Source organism: Oryx dammah, unplaced genomic scaffold (assembly GCF_014754425.2).
Source record: "Oryx dammah isolate SB20612 unplaced genomic scaffold, SCBI_Odam_1.1 HiC_scaffold_1, whole genome shotgun sequence".
Lineage (NCBI taxonomy): Eukaryota > Metazoa > Chordata > Mammalia > Artiodactyla > Bovidae > Oryx > Oryx dammah.
Genome location: NW_024070185.1, coordinates 100,886,959 through 100,906,365, shown reverse-complemented (window position 1 = coordinate 100,906,365; position 19,407 = coordinate 100,886,959). Strand labels below are relative to the sequence as shown.

The 19,407-nt window shown below is 55.6% G+C and overlaps 1 protein-coding gene across 7 annotated transcripts in view; it reads right to left on the bottom strand.

Annotated features, from left to right (window-relative positions):
• RGS3 (regulator of G protein signaling 3) overlaps positions 1-19,407 on the bottom strand; it is a 135,648-nt gene that overhangs the window by 19,329 nt on the left and 96,912 nt on the right. The window contains exon 1 of one of the 7 annotated variants that reach the window (XM_040239770.1): positions 14,240-14,388. The exons of the other annotated variants lie outside the window; for them this stretch is intronic. The gene's annotated coding sequence lies outside the window, so the exon portion shown is untranslated. Of the gene's footprint in view, positions 1-14,239; positions 14,389-19,407 lie in introns of those variants that run through there. 7 annotated transcript variants of the gene reach the window in all.

The window sequence follows — 19,407 nt, the reverse complement described above, 5'->3', positions numbered from 1 at the left end:
GCCCTCTTCGGATCTCAGTTCCCAGGGCAGCCCAGCTCCTGCCTGCCCCCTTCCCACCAACGAGCATTCTCCATCAAAAAAAGCAAACTGCGGGCAACGCCAGCTCCCTGGTGTCCCACATTCTCTCACCTCCCCCTCTGCCAGAGCCTTCCATCTGGAAGCACGGACAGTCGGAAGCAGCAATTGGTGCCCTCGGGAACTGGCTCTGGGCCCTGAGAGAGGAGCAGGCCACCTTTCCCCTTCCTGGAGGTGGAGTGGGGCCAGGGCCTATACCAGTAGTGACTGCAGCCGAACCGCCTGCCCCTCAAGAAAGTGCAGCACCAGACCCAGAACCAGAAATGCAAGTCAGCCTGCCTCTGCCAATCGTGCTCAGCCAGACCAAAGCAAACAAAGCCAGGAGGGGAAGTGCCTCTGTCCTCAGGGGGCCCCCGCCCCAGGGACGCTGAGAAACCACTCAGGACCCAGGGCTCTCACAGCACCCCGCGGTTCCTGCTCAGACGGCCCGAGTCAGACTTTGGTTTTGCTTCCAGCAGTGTCATTTCCTAGCTGTGCGAGAATATGGCCAAGCCTCCCTGAATTCTCTGAGCCCTGATTCCTTACCTGGAACAGAGCCGTGATATCACACCAAACTCACAGGACTAAGTTCATGCTCTTCAAGGGGCCTGGCCCCAAAGAAGCATTTGATAAAGCGGGAGCTATTCTTAGTCTAGGCTTATCTTTGTCCTTGTTGTTGAGTCGCTCTTTGAGCCCCCATGAGCCTGCCAGGCTCCTCCGCCCATGGGATTCTCCAGGAATTCTTACTGGAGTGTATTGTCATTCCCTTAGAGATCAGGAAACTGAGGTCCCAGAGGCTAAGGGAATTACCTAAGAAATGGGAGGCTGATTCAGTACTAGAACTCCTGTCTCCCGGTTAAGCATCTCTCCCCACTTCCCTGGATCTTTACACACAAGGGCAGGGGAGCCCCAGGGGTCTAGACGGAGGGGGAGCAGGCTGTGAGCAATGGCCCTTCATCCAGGCCCATCCCCCACAGGGCAGACGTTGGCAAAGAAGAACCAGCTCAGAACAGACCAGGTTCTGTTTTGTGTGAGCACCTGAGTAGGCTTGGTCAGATCTGTGTTCCTTGGAAAGCTGGAGTATGGGGTACCTGAGCGGGTAGAGGGCTTCTGGAACAGAAAACCTCAGAAACCTTAGGGGAGAGGGTAGCAAGTGAAGAGAATTAGGATGGGAAAGGAGAGAAAGATGAGAGCCATGTTACAGAACGGATGCTAGGCATGAGCTGGTCCTGGGAGCAACGAAACGACACAAGCAGAGCTGAGCTATGTGAAACTGCTCTGGGCAGGTGACAGGACGCGGGGGTGGCGGGAGGACTGGGGAGCACGCATCCACACAGTCATTCATTCTCCAGGCACTGAGTTAGGTCCTGGGGTGGGGGTGCGGACAGCAGAGGCCAAGTCAGACGCAATCGCTGCCCTCCCCTGAGCAGAAAAACAGAGGCTGGACAGCTGGTCTTAAGGACTGTGGTGAGTGCCCTGAAGGAAGCAACAGGCAGCTGGGGACACCCCGTTAGGCGGCTGTTACAACAGGCTGGGATGCCAAGAATCGAGCCAAGGTGGCCCAGAGACCAGCTGACTTGCCCAGGGCTCTGGGTCCGAGCACACCGAGAAGCTGCCCTTCTGCTGCGGAGAGCGTGTATCTTTCCCATCCATCATTTCTTTGGCTCAGCTGGACCAGGGTTAATTCTGTGCATGTCTCGCCTGCTAGAAGCACACAGGAAATGAACCAGGCCTTCTAAATGGAGCTGCTGTTTAGGATATAATCAAATCCTCTCCCCAGTCCAATCCAGGGCTCGGAACAGGCTGGGGAAGGGTGGCAGGTGTGACACCCAGAGGCCTGGCTCACACCACCTATGTCCCCTGGGCCCTGTGGTGGCTGGAAGTGACTTGCCCGGTGTCACATAGCTACTAAATGTGGAGCCAGGTTGGCTGACCCCAAAGTCAACCTGCAGCTCTAATATGACTCATCACCTCCACCACAGATGCTGGGCTCGCATCTGCCCTTGAAAACCACTTCCTCCATTGGGCAGGGCAGGGCTCGGCTGGGGTGGTGGAGGTTGGGGTTTGGGGTGGGGGGTGGTGTGCCAGGGTTTGCCTCTATCTTAGGATGGCCTTTCCGTAGGATTTTCAGAAACAGCCTGGACAGAAGGCTGGAAGACCCCGGCTGGAACCCCCAGCCCATCATTCACTAGCTGTGAGATCCCAGGTGATCACTGTTGGGGACCAAGTCTGAGAAAGGACAGGAAAGAGCTCTGTGAAAGGGAAAGCAGCTGGACAAAGGGAAAGGCCACGAGATTCCCACCCAGCCATTTGAGCTCCAGGCTTGCCTTTTGAGATGAGGGTGCTCCTCCGAGTTTGGCAAATTGGCTCAATGCCGGCTTCCAGGAACCCCTGCTCAGCCTCAGTCCAGCTCCTCAGGCCTGGCTTCTTGACACCTGGAAGCCGGAACCACTGCCCTGCCTCTGCCACTAGCTCAGGGGCCTCCAGGCTGTTTCCCCACTCCCCGGCCCTCCCTGTGATGGGTTCAGTAAAGTCCAGGAGGAGGGAGGCAGCAGGTACCTTAAAATGGGGAGAGCTCCAGAGACAGATACCCCCTTCACACTTACTGGCTGGGCGACCTCGAGGCTAACTTCTCTAGCCCCAGTTTCCTTAGAAGGAACATAGCATGCTGGGAGGAGTGACTGAGCGGACATCCACCCAGAGCTCAGCCCTGGGCTGGTACACAAAGCGCTCCGTCAACGGCAGCCAGGACCACCGCAGCACGGCCTGGTTCTGACATTTCCTCCTCTGGATCTCCTCCAACCTTGCCGATGACCCCCTCCTCAGCTCCAGCAGGGGCCTCTCGGCCTGTGTCCTGCTCATCACACCCTGCTCCGGCCCCCTCCCTCGTGCATCCCTCCGCTCCCTAGGCAACAACCATCGGACGACACCCAGTACCCACTGCCAGCCCAGACCTGTCCTCTCTCAGAATGTTCTAGGCTCTGTGGACATCAGAACAAGAAAGACATGACCCCTGTCCTGGTGGAGCTCACAAGCTGGAGAGGAAGCACTGGCGTGAACCAGGTCATCACCCACAGAAACAATCTGAAGAACACTATGATCCATAACGTGAAGGAAAACTGCAAGAAAACAGAGGGGCGTGTGGAAGAGGCCACCCTGTGAAAGGACCCTGAGGCCGAAGTCAGCTCAGGGGGCAGGGATGGGCTCACAAAGGAGCAAACAGCACAAAGGCCCCGAGCCTGGAGGGTGAGCGCCCTTGAGGGCAGAGAGGACGCCTGGGTGGTTGGAGCCCAGGCACAGAGAGGGGGCCATTCCTTCCGAATGGCCCACCAGTGTCCCCAACTCGACATGCCCCATTCTGAACTCATGACCTTCCCCCGAGTCCACTCCTCCTCCTGCAGTCTCTGAGTCAAATCACACCCCCACCAGGTGCCCGAACCAGAGGCCTGGGTATCATTCTCTCTTCTCCACTACCCTCATGGCCAATCAACAAATCGTCCTGATTATCTCTCGTAAAATCTTAAGAATCTTTCCACTGGGGGAGGTTATGTGTGTGCAGGGACAGGAAGCATTGGGAACGCTCTGTACTTTCCTCTCAATTCCTAAAACCACTCTGAAAAATAAAGTTGATTAAAAAAAAAAAGAAGAAGAAGCCACTCTCGCTACCTCCACCGACCACCACTTGCCTCAGTACATCATCTGGCCCTGGGATTGACACTGACTTCCCAGCAGTGGTCCACACCCCTCTCTCTGCTCACTCTCTGCATCCTGCCCGAGGAGTCTTCTAAATGCGAATCTGACCCTGTCACTCCTTGGCTTAAAAACCCTGATTCCCCAGGTCCCTCCAGACAAAGCGCAAATTCTGTAGCCCTAGAAGAGTCTGGGTTTTGTGGGCTTTGTCTCTCCCTCTAGGCTTTCCTCTCCCCACTCTCCCCATCTTAAGTATTAATGATAAATGAATGTATGAATGAATGGGCAACCCAAGAAACTTCACAAACCATCTAAATTGTTATTACTCAAAGTAATAACTCATGAGCCAGCAGCAGCAGTACCCTGGAGCTATCACGAAATACAGAATCTTAGGCCTTAACGAGATTAGAATCCACATTTAAAGATCCCAGGTGATCCGTTTGCATATTAAAGTCTGCAAAGTACAGATCCAGCCTATCAGTTCTCAATAAAGAGACATACTTTAGAATCATCTGGGGTGCATTTTAAGAATATCTGTAACTGGGTCCAATCCCAGACCTACTGGATAGGAGACCCCAACAAGAGGGCCCAGGCATCTTGACTTTTTTCGACTTTCAACTCCCCCCCAGAATTCTGGGGAGTTGCCTCCATTAACAGACAAGGTGACTGAAGCTCAGGGAAGGGAGGCAATACGCCCAAGGTCACACAACAGAATCAGGACTGGAATCCAGATCAGAACCTGGTATGATACCAATTCAAATACATGGTGTTCCCTCTGTAAGGAAGCCCATAAAGCAGCAGCAGCCCCTGGCCCACAGTGGGTAGCCATCAAGCCCACTGGAGTCAGCTAGCCCGTTCACGCTCCCTATGAACAGAGGCCCAAATGCAGGAGGAGAGAGGGGAAGGAGGAATGTGACCACACACTGAAAAGTCTCTGTCCCTGAAGAATCATACCACAACTCATGGATCTGTCAGGGGCTCAGGAAGGCAAGCAACACACAATAGCAGGGAACATACCCATTTTACTGAAAGCAATACTGAGGCACAGTGCAGCAGTAGCTCACCTCCTTCAGAACCTCTTAAGACAAAGCCAACACACAGGGAAGAGGAAGCCATGAGGACTGAGAAGAGAGGGGACCCCTTTTAGAAACCGTCCCTCCTCTTGGCGCTGCCACCTGGCTGAGTCAGAAGAACATGCCCTCAGGCCTGCCCTATGGAGCCAGAGATGCAGAGATGCTCGCTCCCCTCTGGTTGCCCAGTTTCTCACTGGGCAGTCTTCCCCCCAGCCCTGCAGCCCCAAAGACCCCTTCTAGTCCCAGCCCTCTTCTCAACTGAAAGCCGTGTGCGTGGACAGCAAAGTTCCCCAGTGTCTTCCTGACCCCGTGGTAACTGACGCCTCCGCCAGAAGGTGAGCGCGGCCCTGTGGGCCTCTCTGGCCCCACCCTGGGTCTCTCTGCTCAGAAACCGGTTCTCCTGTGGACTCCACCACCACTCCCTTACCCCCGGGCACCTTCCTTCTCTCCCTGATCCGGGTGTGTGCACCTGCGTTTTCTCATTTCCTTATCATCCTGCCCTCCTCAAGTCCACTTCCTGCCCATCCCGTGCAGCCCAGTTAAAGGCTCCCTGGGATGCCCTAGCTAGAGGGCTCTCTGCTCTCCTGCCAAGGCCCGGCCTGCACTGCTCGCGTGGCCCTGGGCAGGCTCTGCTTCGGCTCATCAGGACTGTGTCCCAGGCTCACCCACCTCACCCCCACCCCCACCCCCACCCCCAGAATTACTCAGCAAATACCTACCCAGCGCCAGCCACGTGCCAGGGTCTGTGCGGGGCACTGGAGCCCAACGGTGGCAAGACACGTGTCTCTCCCTGAAGGCGCTGGGGTCTATGGGTGAGAGCACCAGGTAAAGGTCCATGTCAATCTCCCATCCACCTACCATCATCTCAGGGGGTTATGGACGCACAGAGGCAGCAGGAAAGACTGGGGTGGGTCTTGGAGGAGGTGGGGAAGAGGATAGGAGAGGGTATCCAGGCCAAAGCCAGAGACGACATGGAATATTTGAGGAAGCACAGGCAGTTCTGTGGAGCAGAAGCACAGTTATGTTAAAGAATTCGGACTTTATCCTGAAAGCAATGTTTACTCGGTGTTGTAAAGATAGGGAAGGTGGAGCTAGAGATGGTGAAAGCAGAAAGCAATGGAAAAAGAGGACTGGAGATGGGAAGAGCGAGACCATTCAGTGAGCCTCTACTAGACCGCCGGCACTGTGGCAGCTGCTATACACACGCCTCACATCCAGCCGCATTATGAGGTCAGTATCACTGGCCCCATTTTGCAAATAAGGGATCCAGGACTCAGATAACTTGTAAAACTTATGCAAGTTCAAAAACTGAGTAAGTAGAGGAGTCAGAATGGTCTGCCTGGCTCTAAGCTGCTCTTTCTGTGGCCCCCTGACCTCCTTCCCGGCCCCCTTCACTCCCTCTTCCTCTCTACGCCCCTCTCTGTCTTCAGAAGACCTTACCAAGCTCCCAACCTGGGCCCGGCCAGGCAGTGCTGAGCAATTCCAGATGCCTGATCCCAGTTCTTACCCCCAAGTTAGTGGAGATTGAGGGGAGGGTGTCTGACTCACCCGGTGGGCAGAGGGCTGGTACAGAATCGCCAAACCACCTCCCTCCCAGGGACCCCTGGATGTGTGGGAAGAGTCAGAAGCGTGTGGTTTCTCTGTGATGTTTACACTAGGTTGAGCAAACGAGGAAGCTCTGCCAAGCCGGGGGGACCCCAGAGAAGGACACAAATGGCACTGTGGTCAGGAGACGAGGATCTGGACTCAGGCAGGGCGGGTTGAATCCCGCTTCTTAATCGTGTGGCTGAGTCAGTGGTGCCTCCCTCTCAGGGATGCTAGTGGGCAGGAGGCAGGACCTGGGGCATAGCCCTGCTCAGCCCATGGCCATCACCGTCCTCTTGCTGCTCAATTCTCCCTCATGGCAGGCACCGGAGACCAACCCCCCAGATCTCAGGCTTAACTCCGAGCAATAGCTTGGAGAATCGGGGAGCACTTTCAGAGCCAGGGGTGGAGGAGAAAAGCCTACTGCTGGTGAAGACCAGGGGTCTGGAGACAGGCAAATCCAGGCTCCTATCCCAGCCCAGCCACCTCCTAGCTCAGTGCCCTGGGGCAGGCTGCTTAACCGCTTCAGGGCTCAATTTTCTCATCTGTGAAATGGTAACAGACATAGCAAGTACCTACACCAAGGTACTGTTGGGAGACCACCCAGACAGAAGGGCCCTTGGTACGTGGTAGGCACTCAATGTGTGTGTGCTAAGTCACTTCAGTCGCATCCAACTCCCTGAGACCCTATGGACTGTAGTCTACCTGACTCCTCTGTCCACAGGATTCTCCAGGCAAGAATACTGGAGTGGTTTGCCATGCCTTCCTCCAGGGGATTTTCCTGGCCCAGGGATCAAACCCACATCTCTTATGTCTCTTGCACTGGCAGGCAAGTCCTTTACCACTAGCGCTGCCTGGGAAGCTCAGTACATGCTCAATATACATTTGCAATTGCAAGGAGGTAATCATATCCTTCTTTCATCACCATCATCACCTGTCCCCTCCCCTGCATTCCACCCCAGGAGAAGGCACTTGCCATATTCTGACGCAGCCCTACCTACGGTGGGGGTGCTATTATCTGTACATTTCAGGGCAGAAGATTGAGGCCTATCTGAAAGGCCTTGGAGGCTGGGGGTAGCCGAGCCTGTGCTCAGCTTCCCTTTGGCTAGGTCAGTCTGGCTCACTGCATGGCCCCAGGTCAAGTGACTCCCCTCTCCAAGCCACCCTCTCCCAGAGGGGATCTGTCCAGCTCTGAATCTCAGCCAGCCTGGGAGGGTATGTTCTCAGGGCCCAAGGCGAGGCCAGGATCCTGGTGGGTGCAGCTAGGGCCGGAAGAGTAGAAAACGCCCCCTTTCCAGAGACCCATCCCCACCCTTGTCTGTCTGTTCCAGTCCCTAAAATACTCCTCATCCAGTGCCTGCCGTGCCGGGGGCATCAGGTTGGGGGACTGGGGTAGGGATAGGGGAGACCACTTGAAGGTTTATCTGGCTGTGGGACTCAGCTGCAAACCTGCAGTCAAAAGTCACCCTCCAAGGCCCCGGGCACCTCCGCCTGCTACCTCCACCACTGCCTCCCCAAAGCAGACACCCTGTGTCTCTGCTGGGGCTGATGTCAAGGCTGGGTTTGTCTGGGTTGACCGGCTGCTCCAAACTCACCCTCCTTTCCTGGGGCTCCCGAGTATACTCCGCCTGTTCCTTAACCGTCCCCTTCCCTCTGGGACAGTTCCAGCTCCCTCCCCTGAGTGTTCTGTCCCTGCCAACCCACCTCCCCTCTCCCCTCCAGCAGGGCTGAACTATTGGTAGTTCCCCAAACACCATCTCCTCTCAGGCATCTCTAAACCTGTGCTCACTGCACTTTCTCCCCTCCTCTGTCCACCTGAGAGCTCCTACTTATCTTTTAAAACAGCTTGCCCACACATGCATTGCCCTTGACTTCTGACAAAGGTGATGGTGACAGACAGTGAGAAAGGATGATCTTTTGAATAAACTGGATATCCACCCAGAGAAAATGAGTCTTGACCTCGGTCTCCACCCTATCTAAGAATCTATTTCGAGTGGATTTTAAAGCTAAATATGAAACATAAAACATCCAGAAGATAACATTGGAAAATATATCCAAAACCTTGTAACAGGCAAAGAAACAGGATTCAATAAATATTTTCCATAGAGACAAAGATTGACAGGTTGGACCACTAAAATGAAGCACTTCTATTCTTCGGAAGACACCCTGAAAAGAGCGAAAAGGCAAGCCACTGAGTGGCAGGAGATATTTGTAATGTGCATGTCCAACAATGAACACATATCCAGAATATTTTTTAAGCTCCTTCCAATTAACAAGGAAAAAGATGGAGGATCCAACAGAAAACTGGAGGAAAGACTTGAACAGGAACTTTCCAAAAAGATTATCCAAATGGACAATCAACATATGAAAGGGTGCTAAACCTCACTAGTCACCAAGGAAATGCAAATAAAAGCCACAATTAGATGTCACAACAGCTACTGTCAAATCTGTTGGTAAGGACGGGGAGCAACAGGTGTTCTCCCACGTTTGTTTGAAGAGGGTGTACTGGTGTCACACTTTAGAAAATTATACAATGGAATCTACTAAAGCTAATTATATATAACTTTATGACTCAGCAATTGCAAACCTTAGGTATTTGCCCAACAGAAAAGTATATTATAGTGCACCAAAAGACATGCATGAGAATATCCATAACAGCACCGTTCAAGATGACCATCAACTGGCAACAACCCAAACGTCTGCCAGTGATAGAATGGATATAGTCACACAACGAAATTCCACACAGCAATGGGGCTGAGCAAATAAGACCACGTCCAATAACACTGACAAATTTCACCATCAAAATGCTGCTCCAAAGAAGTCAGCATAAAAGAACACACACTCAAGGATTCCACGGATACAAAATTCCAAACAGGCAACACTACTCAATGAGAGAAGTCAGGACAGGAGCACTCTTTGAGGTGGCAGTGACTGAGGTGGGTGGCAGCTAGAGGGTGGGGGAGATTTCCAGGGTACTAGAATGTTCTGTTTCTTGACCTGGGGAGTTTGTTCACTTTGTGATAATTCATCAGCTACATACTTCCATCCTTGAAACGAAAGACGTAATTTAACGTTGCAACTTCAAGTTTATTTAGAAAGCAAATAAAAGCCCTCATCCCAGGGTCTGATGGCACCTTCCAACTGATGCCTCCCTGTCCTCCCTCCAAAAGCTGCTATACCACCTTCCGTTCAGCAACTGCCCGCTCTGTGTCGGGTCCTGTGCCGAGCGCCTCACTCCACAGCATCTCATCCAACAACGGCCACCGGTAAAGGAAGGTGCCAGGGGCACCCCCACGGCCCCCATGACTCAGTGCCAGCGTGCATGAGCCCTCTCTCCATACACATCATCTCATTACCCCAGCGAGGCTGAGCCCTTGCCTAAGGAAACACAGGCACTGAGAGGCTCTGGGTCTTGCCCCACTGCAGAGCGGGGAGTCCCGAGCCCAGGCACCTGCCACGCAACATGACACAGCCTCCCTGAGGTAAGCCGGAGCATGTGGCTGCAGGTATAGAGGTGATTCCTATGGCTGGGTTAAAAGTCATCGCTCCACCCTGGAGGGGTGGGCACACCGGGGTGGAGACCTGCTCCTTCGATGGACATCCAGATGTGCCTCCAGATTCAGTCTCACCTCCTGCAGGAAGCTTTGCTGGGGCTCCCGGGCTGGGTTGGAAGTTTCCCCGGGGTTTCCCCTCCCCAGGCCTCCCCACTGAAGCTGTCTGGTTACCATCCATTACACACCCATCCCCGGCACTGGACTGAAGACTGGAACTGTACCTCCAGCCCTTGGCCAGAGCGTGGTACATCGTAGGCATCTAACACACGCGGAGGGAAGGGACAGGAGGTAGGGGCAGAGAATGCAATTACAGAGCCGCTATTTGAATCAACAGGGAACTTCATGAATCGAGGTCTGAGTAGTGGAGGTTTCAGAGCTCTGCTTGGACACAGTTAAAACCATTAACCTGAGGAGCAGGATAGACACACCGCCTTCCATTCCATGTTCCTCTGTGTGGTGGTCTCCAGCCTTTAATTCAAGGCTGTGGCCAGCCACCTGGCTCCCAGAGGCTCTGCCCAGCTCTTCCTCTGCCTCTCCCCTGCCCCCTACCCTCTGCCACCCTGCCTGGAGTTATCCGAGTCACCAAGAGGCAACCCACTCCCATGTTCTTGCCTGGAAAATTCCATGGAGGCAGGAGCCTGATGGGCTAGCTACAGTCTATAGGGTCACAAAGAGTCGGACACGACTTAGCAACATCAACCCCACCAAGAGGTAACCAAGGATACCACAGAGAGCTGGGGCTACGTGGGGGAGGGGGCGCCTGGTTCCAAATAACTCACCACCACCCCCCTCCTCACCTTCCTAAGTTGGGAGCCGCTGACAGTTTTCGGGCAGCAGCCCGAGCCCCAGGCCCCAGTGCCAGATGTGGGCAGGCCCGCCCACGGTAGAGGGGAGGAGAGAAGCCTGAGCCCTCTGAAGCAGAGGGCATACCTGGCGGCTCTCCACACATCTGGAGCCATGACCTAGGCCCCTCACCAGAGGAACAGTCTCCTGGGACCCCTTCCCCTCTCCTCCACGCCTGGAAGCTCCAATCTCTCAAGCGGCTCGTTGCCCCAGCCCGCCTCTCCCCCACTCCTGCCCCCACCCAGCTGGTTGTGCAGGCAAAGGTGGTGGCTCCCTGGGGCTGAGCCTGGCTGGCCTGCTGTGAGCGACTGCAACCTCTCCAGGCTTAGCGGGCTGAGCCATAAGCAGCCTGTTTATCCCTGGGAGGAATGACGGTTTTCCCTGAGCAGTGACATCTTGGAAACGGCCTGGTTCCACAAACAACAAACCTCCCAGCCTCAGCCCGGGATCCAGCTTGAAGGAGAAGGCTTCTGATCAGAAGGGCCTGAGGAACAGGTTGGGGGCCGCTTCCCCAAGAAGCCCAAGCCTGGCCTTGACTGATGACTCTCAGGACCCAGGAAGAGGAGAGGGTGTACAGGGGATGGAAGAGTCTCTGGATAGCAGGAAGGGGCCTGGCAATACCTGGTGCAGTCCCTGGTTGCTCCAAAGGGGAAATTGAGCCAGAGAAAAATGGAGATTGGCCTGAGATGATCCAGCCAGCAGGGACCAGACTGCACCTTGGTCTCCAGCCTGTTGGCCGGGCCAGAGCTTTCTTTACCATACATGCTGCTTTTCCAGAGGAAAAAGCCAGTAATGTGGGGGTCCTGGAAAGGAATGTGTCACTAAAGGGGTCCCCCAAAAGTGAGCACCAAGATGAACGCCAGGTGCTCTGAGTCATGCAGCTGGTGTGATGGAAAGAAACCAGGGCAGGGGACCCGCAGACCTGGGTTCTTGTCCCCGCTGTGCCACTGAGTCGCATGGAACCTCAGGCAAGTCCTTCTTGGCCTGCCTCAGAAAGTAAACACCCTCAGCTATTCTGGGGCCTTGGGAGACAAAACGGGAAATGGCTCTCAGGGTCCCCAGGAACCTAGCGGAGCGTGGGCACTCCCTCCTCAGCTGTACTCTTTTGGGGAACCAGGCAGACCACTGGTTGAGAACCACACACCACCCCTCAACCCTCCAATCCACCTCCCTGGTTGGCACCATCCCGGCGGGGCCCAATATGAGCTCTAAGCTGCCATAGTCTATAGGAAAGACCAGAAGGTGCATTCAAACCAGCTGGGGCTTGTCCCTTCCACCCTCCATGGCCCAGGCCATAGTGTGGACACCACACCACCCAGCCCAGCCCAGCCCAGCATGATCCCTGAGCGGGCTTTCCCTGTGGGCTCAACCAGGCTGAAGCCAAGGTTTTCCCTGCCTCATCACCTATCAAATCCCATCCCCCCACCCTTGGCCATCCCGACGTGAAGAAACGAGGGCCCCTCCAAAGGGGCTCCTCACTGGAGCCCGAATTGGTAGTGCCCACTGTCTGCCAGGCAGAGCTGGGAGATGAAGAGGAACAGCTGACTTGGACATCAGAGCCTGTCCTCAAGGAAACCCACCTGGGCCCTTTCCTATCACACTCGGAGCCCCAGGCTGGACCCTTGGGACCAAAGGATGAATCAGGCTCAAACCCCACGTTCATAAGACATGAAGCAACCACAGTGGGTACCACCACCACTGGACATATTCCAGCTGCAGTGTTTGCTCTAGCTAGGGAAGGCTGGGTAGGATTAAGACCTGGAGAGAAGCGAAGAGAAGGGATGGGCTTTCTGGGCAGCAGGGACAGCATGAGCAAAGGCAAGAAAGCAAGGAAGTAGGGTGGTTTCACTAACACCAGACACTGATGATCAAAAGCCCCCTTGACCAACTCTGGTTCAAAGCCCTGCTGACATTCGCCACAGGGGGGCCACTCACCTCAGCTGCCTCCATCTTCACCAGCCCCCCAGCCCCGGGTGCAGCAGATGCCAGGCTGGGCCAGGAGCGGGCCCTGCTGTGGAACTTGGCTCCCCAAAGGGCCCGCCCTGGGCTAAGCCTTGCAACGTGCTAGGGCTGGGGAAGAGGGGAGGTGTCCCTTCGCTTGGGTGTGGAGGACTCAAGGGGCCCTGGTGGAAACTTTGACTGTGGCCGCAGTGCCCTGGCTGGGATCCCACGGGCACTGGCGGGGCAGGCACTGCGGCTCCCTCCTTCCAGGAGACAGACCCAGTCCAGCCGTGAGGACAGGGGAGTCCGATAGCCCCAGCTGTGAGGCCTGAGGGTGGCGGCACGATGTGGCGAGCTTTTCGTGAGGGACCTAGTGGCTCCATACGTAGCTAGGCATCCCAAGCCAGGAGTGGCAGACTCCAGACTGAAAGTCATCGCTGGGGTCGGGCTGATGATACCCACATACCTGGTCCTTGCTGGTCCAGGAGGCAGACATCCTCCAACCTGGTCCGGCCGGAGGCCTGCCGTGTGAACCGAGCCACAGCCCCTCCACTCTCTGCACCTGGCTCTCCTCGGCCCTGAGCTCCCAGGGCAGGAGGATTCTTCTCGGACACCTCAGGACAAGAGAAGGGATGCAAGCTCTCTCCACGTTGACAACAGAATCGGCCTCTGTCTGCTCACAGCACCTAACTCTGCGGGGTGAGCCGGTCCCTAACAACGACACCCTTCCTCACAGGTCTCAGTGAGAAGCAAAAGGAGCAGGTGCGAGACCTTCCCCAAGGGGCTCGGGAGGCAGAGCATCTCTATCTCTGCCTGGACTTTCAGTGGACATTTCAGCAGACGCCTCAGGGATTAGCCACCGCACCCCTCTACCCAGACCAGCCCCCTGAGACCACCACCTCCTTCCCCTCATGGAACTCGGCAAGAACGGCCATCCTGGTGCCTGGTTGGTGGTTAGCACCGCGGGCTGGGAGCTCCCGCCCCACTCAGAGTCCCGACTTCTGGTCACCAAACATTCCTTTCTCTCGGCAGGAAAAGCCGGCTGACTGGTCTAGAAGTGGTAGCAGCAGAGAGTGCAAGCACGCCCCAGCCCTGCAGGGTCCCCACCCGCTGAGACAGACAGACAGACAGACAGACACACACACACAGAGCTGCCTCAGAGCAGAACATAACATGGTTTGGTTGCAACATGCCTATCAATGGCTGCCCTGGGGAAGAAACAATAGAAACAGGGGCACGGGGTGGCCTGGACAAGAGCCCCCAGCCCACCACACATGCACCCTGGCACCCAGGCACCTACCCAGCACACTCCAGCAGGGACCTGGGGACTCCTGGCTGCCGTTCCTGCCAGCCCGCCCGCCCGGCTCTCCGCCTGGCTCCTCCCGCAGGCGGGCAGGCGGGCGGGCAGCTGTGACTGTGGCAGCTCCCGGCGGCCGTGTCAAGCAGCTGCCTTCCCCAGACAGAGCTCCTTTGTGTCAGCAGAGCTATTTATGGACTTACCCAAGTTCCCCAGGGGAGCGATACCTGCTGGGAAAAGCAGAACCAAATGACCAGGTCCCACCTCGCACATCTAGGTAGCCGTTTTCAAAACCCTTGCATCACTCGTCCCTCCTCCTCTTCCTCCTCCTCGCTGCCCTCCTCCTCTTCCTCCCCCTCCTCCTCCAGCGCCCTTCCCAAACACACACCCGGTCCAGCCCGCTGCCGCCACTCTAGAGAGAAGCTGAATTTCTTTCTTCCATCAAACAGAAAACTCTGTAATTTCCCAAGACACTTTCATCCAAGCAGGAGTCCGGGATGTCTCAAGGAAGAGTCCGCCACCCCGTCCTTCAGCTGGCAAGGGGCCCAGTGGCTCCTTGGATGACAGGCTCACAAGTACCAGCCCTGACTCCCCAGCCGCACCCGTCCCCAGGACTGGGGCTGCCCCCTCCCCAAACCCCCGGAGTGCTGCTCTGGAGAGAGAGGTGTCCACTGCTCACGGCGGCAATCCCGGGCACTGAGGATCCCAAGCCGGCTGCACCCCCACACACATCCTGAAGGCTCCCCCAGCAGGGGCAGGAAGGAGCCAATCACCGAGGCTTTCCAGGCACACCACCACCCCTACCCCAACCTGCCTCTCATCCCAGTGGGCGGCTGCAGTTTAACCCAGGGTCCAGCAGCCAACACGCACTGACTCCAAGAACGCCACGGCCCCCGCTGCGGGGGAGCGGCTGCTTCAGTCACCTCCCGACCGAACCATCAGCGCAGCCCAACACATATGTTTTTATTTAGCACTTTGGTGTGCTGTGTCTGGACAATCAGAGGGGGACAGAGACCTTGGGGCTTCCTCCCCGCCCCAGTACAGGGGCTGAAAGGGGCATGCTACACTAGCCCAAGAGTAAGGATCACAAGTGAAGGAGATGTCCCTATCAGAGGGACCACGGGAGTGGGAGGATGGGGGGCAGCAGGCGAGGGTCCCCTGTTCAGGTTCCAGCTCCAGCCCTGGCTGTCCGGACATGACTGAGCAAGCCCGTACCCATCTCTGAGCCTGGGTCTCCTCATCTGTAAAGGGGGACTGACAAGCTTTGACCTGCCCACCTGTGGGGTTATTCGAGGATTCAATGATTGTGGGGCAGGCACTCTTCTGAGAGTCTGGCCTTCATTAATTCATTTAATCCTCATCGACACCTCATGAGGCAGGCAGGTGCTAGTATTACCCTATTTACAAAGGACCCGAGGTGGGGAATGGTGGTGGAAGCTGCCCACAGCTTGTTTGAAGACCAGTAGGGTTTGCAGGAGCTTCCCAGGTGGCGCTAGTGGTAAGGAACCCATCTGCCAGTACAGGATATATAAGAGACGTGGGTTCAATCCCTGGGTTGGGAAGACCCCCTGGCGAAGGGAATGGCTACCCACACCAGTATTCTTGCCTGGAGAATTCCATGGACAGAGGATCCTGACCGGCTATGGTCTGTGGGGTTCACAAAGAGTCAGACAGGACTGAGTGCCTAAGCACAGCACAGATCCAACTCCAGGATGCCCACTTGGAACCACTGCAGGAAGCTGCCTTGCCAGCGCAAAGCTATTTGATGGTGAGGCTACAGCTGCTGCAGACGCTTGTCTGATGTCCTCAAACACACCATGGACTGTGCCTGAGGCTCCAGTCAGGGATGTCTGTTCCATAGCCAGTTCCAACCTGAGCACGCTTACCAGCCTCGTGGCCAGCTCCCTGGATGTCAGCCCAGAAAACACAGGGCAGGAGCCCCGTCCTCTTTTCTACCTCGGCCACCCTGGGCCAAAGTGCTCTCCCTCTGCCTCTTGCTTCCCCTAAATGAGTCTCAGCGCCCCTGAATGTCTGCCTCTGCCTGCCTTGTGGCCCCTGTGTTCCACTCTCTAGTCCTGTCTCTCTCACATTTTACCAGCACACTCATGCATGCTGACATAAGAAAACATCCTCTATTAGGGTCAACTCAGAATAGCCCTCATCTGAGCTGGACACTTACACTCCCCCATCAACACTTCGTCTTGTCCCTGGGGGCTGAGCCAAGGCAGTCCTTGCAGGCCTCAGGAACCTTCCAGATTGAAAGACTATCATTTGCCAGGTTAGTGGGAAGCAGGGCCCACTCCTGTCCTGGAAAACCAAGGAGGTGAGTCTTAGGAGATGGCCAGTTCTAATGGGCAACTGACAGTTGCCAGGAGGGAATTTCTGGCGCTTGGGATAGGATCTCTCAGCGTGGAGAGCCTGAATATAGGGTCTTCCTTGAGACGAGAGGAGTCCCTGAGTTCAGCTGACTCTTCACTTCTCAATCAACATAAAGTTTCAAGCACCAGCTACAGGCTGAGCTCTGTGCTGGGCCATGGGGCTGGGGTGGAGAACTGGCAGACCAGGACCCTGTCCTCACCAAGCCAAAGGACATCCGGCGCACAGTCAGACTAGCGAGCACATCATTAGATACTGTGTCAGAGCAGCCCTGCCAACCCAGGGCGCTGAGTCGGGAACAGATCCAGGATGCATCCATACCACTAGGATGATGACGAAAGGGTACAGCAGGAAAGTGCCCTGAGGCCCAGGAGGAGGCCAGGCCAGCCTGGGAGAGCACCTAGTGTCTGGGGACCCCAGGGGACCACTGCCCTCTGCCTCCCCACAGGTCCAGATCCACAGAGCACACGGCCCCTTGCTGTGTGCCGCCTGGGCAGGATGAGACAGTCACTGTCAGTCAGGCCACCTAAACCAGAAGGACCCCTGGGGATCTTTCATTCCTATTCCCTTTTTACAGCCAGTGAAGCCTAGAGGCTCAGAGAGGGTAAGTGACTTTCCCAAGGAAACAGAGCAAGTGAGTGACAGGGCCAGGACCAGAGCTTGCCAACTCCCAGCCCAGTGCTTCTTCTGTCGCATCCTAGTGCCTCTCAGTTCAGTTCAGTCGCTCAGTCATGTCCGACTCTTTGTGACCCCAAGAACCACAGCACGCCAGGCCTCCCTGTCAATCACCACCTCCCGGAGTCTACCTAAACCCATGTCCATTGAGTCAGTGATGCCATCTAACCATCTCATCCTCTGTCATCCCCTTCTCCTCCTGCCTTCAATCTTTCCCAGTATCAGGGTCTTTGCAAATGAGTCAGTTCTTCGCACCACGTGGCCAAAGTATTGGAGTTTCAGCTTCAAAATCAGTCCTTCCAATGAACACCCAGGACTGATCTCCAGACTGGTTGGATCTCTTTGCAGTCCAAGGGACTCTCAAGAGTCTTCTCCAACACCACAGTTCAAAAGCATCAATTCTTCTGTGCTTAGCTTTCTTTATAGTCCAACTCTCACATCCATACATGACTACTGGAAGCCTCAGACCTACGTAAATGATGGTGCTGTTCAGGACAGGAGGATCTAGGGAACACTGAGATCCAGGTGGCCCACAGCGTCAGCACCTGGGCCCTCAGAGCCTGGGCCCCATTCACTGACCTCCATATTTTATTTAACAAACACCTATTTGACACTTAGGTTGTGTCAGCACTGCGCAAAGCACTTCCCAATTACTGACTCATGAAACCTCCATAACCCTATTAGCTATGATGTCTAGTGTCCCCATTTAGTTGTTGTTGTTTAGGTGTTCAGTCATGTTCAACTCTGATTGCGACCTCATGGACTGTAGCCCGCCAGGCTCCTCTGTCCATGGGGATTCTCCAGGCAAGAATGCTAGAGTGGGTTGCCATGCCCTCCTCCAGGGGATCTTCCCGAACCAGGAATGGAACCTGTGTCTCCTGAATTGGCGGGCAGATTCTTTACCACTAAGCCCCCCAGGAAGCGCATCCCCATTTTACAGAGAGGTAAACGGAGCCAAAGAGATGATTAAACCTGTTTAAGGTCATCAGTAGGTACAGAGCCATGGATCAAACCCAATCCACTGTGCCCTGCACAAGGCAGTCCATGGAACAGAGCCCTCCGGCTATGTACCGAGAAGCCTGCTGGCTACACAGCCCAACCACATAGGCAAACATCTCACTGTTCAGACAAGCTGGCAGCAGCTTCCAGGGCTAGGACCAGGGAGGCTTAGCAGGGAGCTAGTGAATGTGCACCTCCCGTTTTAAGAGGAGCGGCGCCCATAGGCTCCAGGGAGGCCCCCTGGGAGGCTCAGCAGCAGCAGGAGACGGCTCAGATGCCCTGGCCAAGCTGCGGCCCTGCAGTCGGACCACAGCACGGCTCCCTCCCTCTGTCTTCCCTCACTGCCTCCGCTGTGTTAAGCCTGGGACATCTGGAACTGCGTCTGCAAGACCCTGTCCTGAGCCTCAGGCAGATGGAAACCCACCCACCTTCCTTCCCCACACAGCCTCCACCTGGGGGAAATGGGGCCTTGGCAATACCTTCCTCAAAAAAAAAAAAAAAAAATAAGAGGGTACCTGCCGAAGGCTATTTAATGAGCTTTCCCGTCCTGGCTTCTGATGCAAAGTCCACTGGGATTTTATTCCAGGGTGGGGAGGAGAGTGATGTCACTCAGCAGAAACAGGGCACCAAGCCAAGGGAGGCGGGGCCCCAGGAATTCCAGAGCGGGTGACAGACTAAGACCACCCCCAGTCCCCACCAGCAGAGGCTCAGGCTTTTCATTCCTCGGACAGTGAAGGGGCCAGGCCTGCCTGTGTCATGGGTGACGGGGGTAGTGGGATCTGGGACCCCCACACAGAGGCTCCGCTTTCTACAGAACCCTGGCCTCCTCCAGCCTGGGACAGAAGAGACTGATGGCCCTGGGCTGCCTTGGGCAACTGTGGAATATCTGTAAACACCCCTCCAGTCCAAGCTCTGAATTTGCTCACCCACTTAGGGAGTTCTGGGCCTTTAACTCACTGGGGCTCAGAGCCTTGCTTTGGGCGTCTACAAGTCTCCATGCACAAAGGCCATCCCCACAGAAGAGTGGGCCAAGGGACACTTACTGATTATTTCAATAACTACTGAATCCTTGTCATGTGCTTGGAACTATGGGCACAGATAGAGAAGTAGCCTGCTCCTGGGCTCTGACTCGGAGGGTGGGTGGTGACCTAGGTGCTGACACTTCAAACAGGAACTGTTCTGCCATGGTCTGGCCTCTCTGGCCCTAACACCAGGGCAGAGGACACACGCTTCTACCGCTTGCTAAGGGCATGCTTCTGGCTCTTTCTGGGGGCACCTGCCTTGTTCTTGGGGGCACATGCTGCAAGTAGGGTGCTGGGGC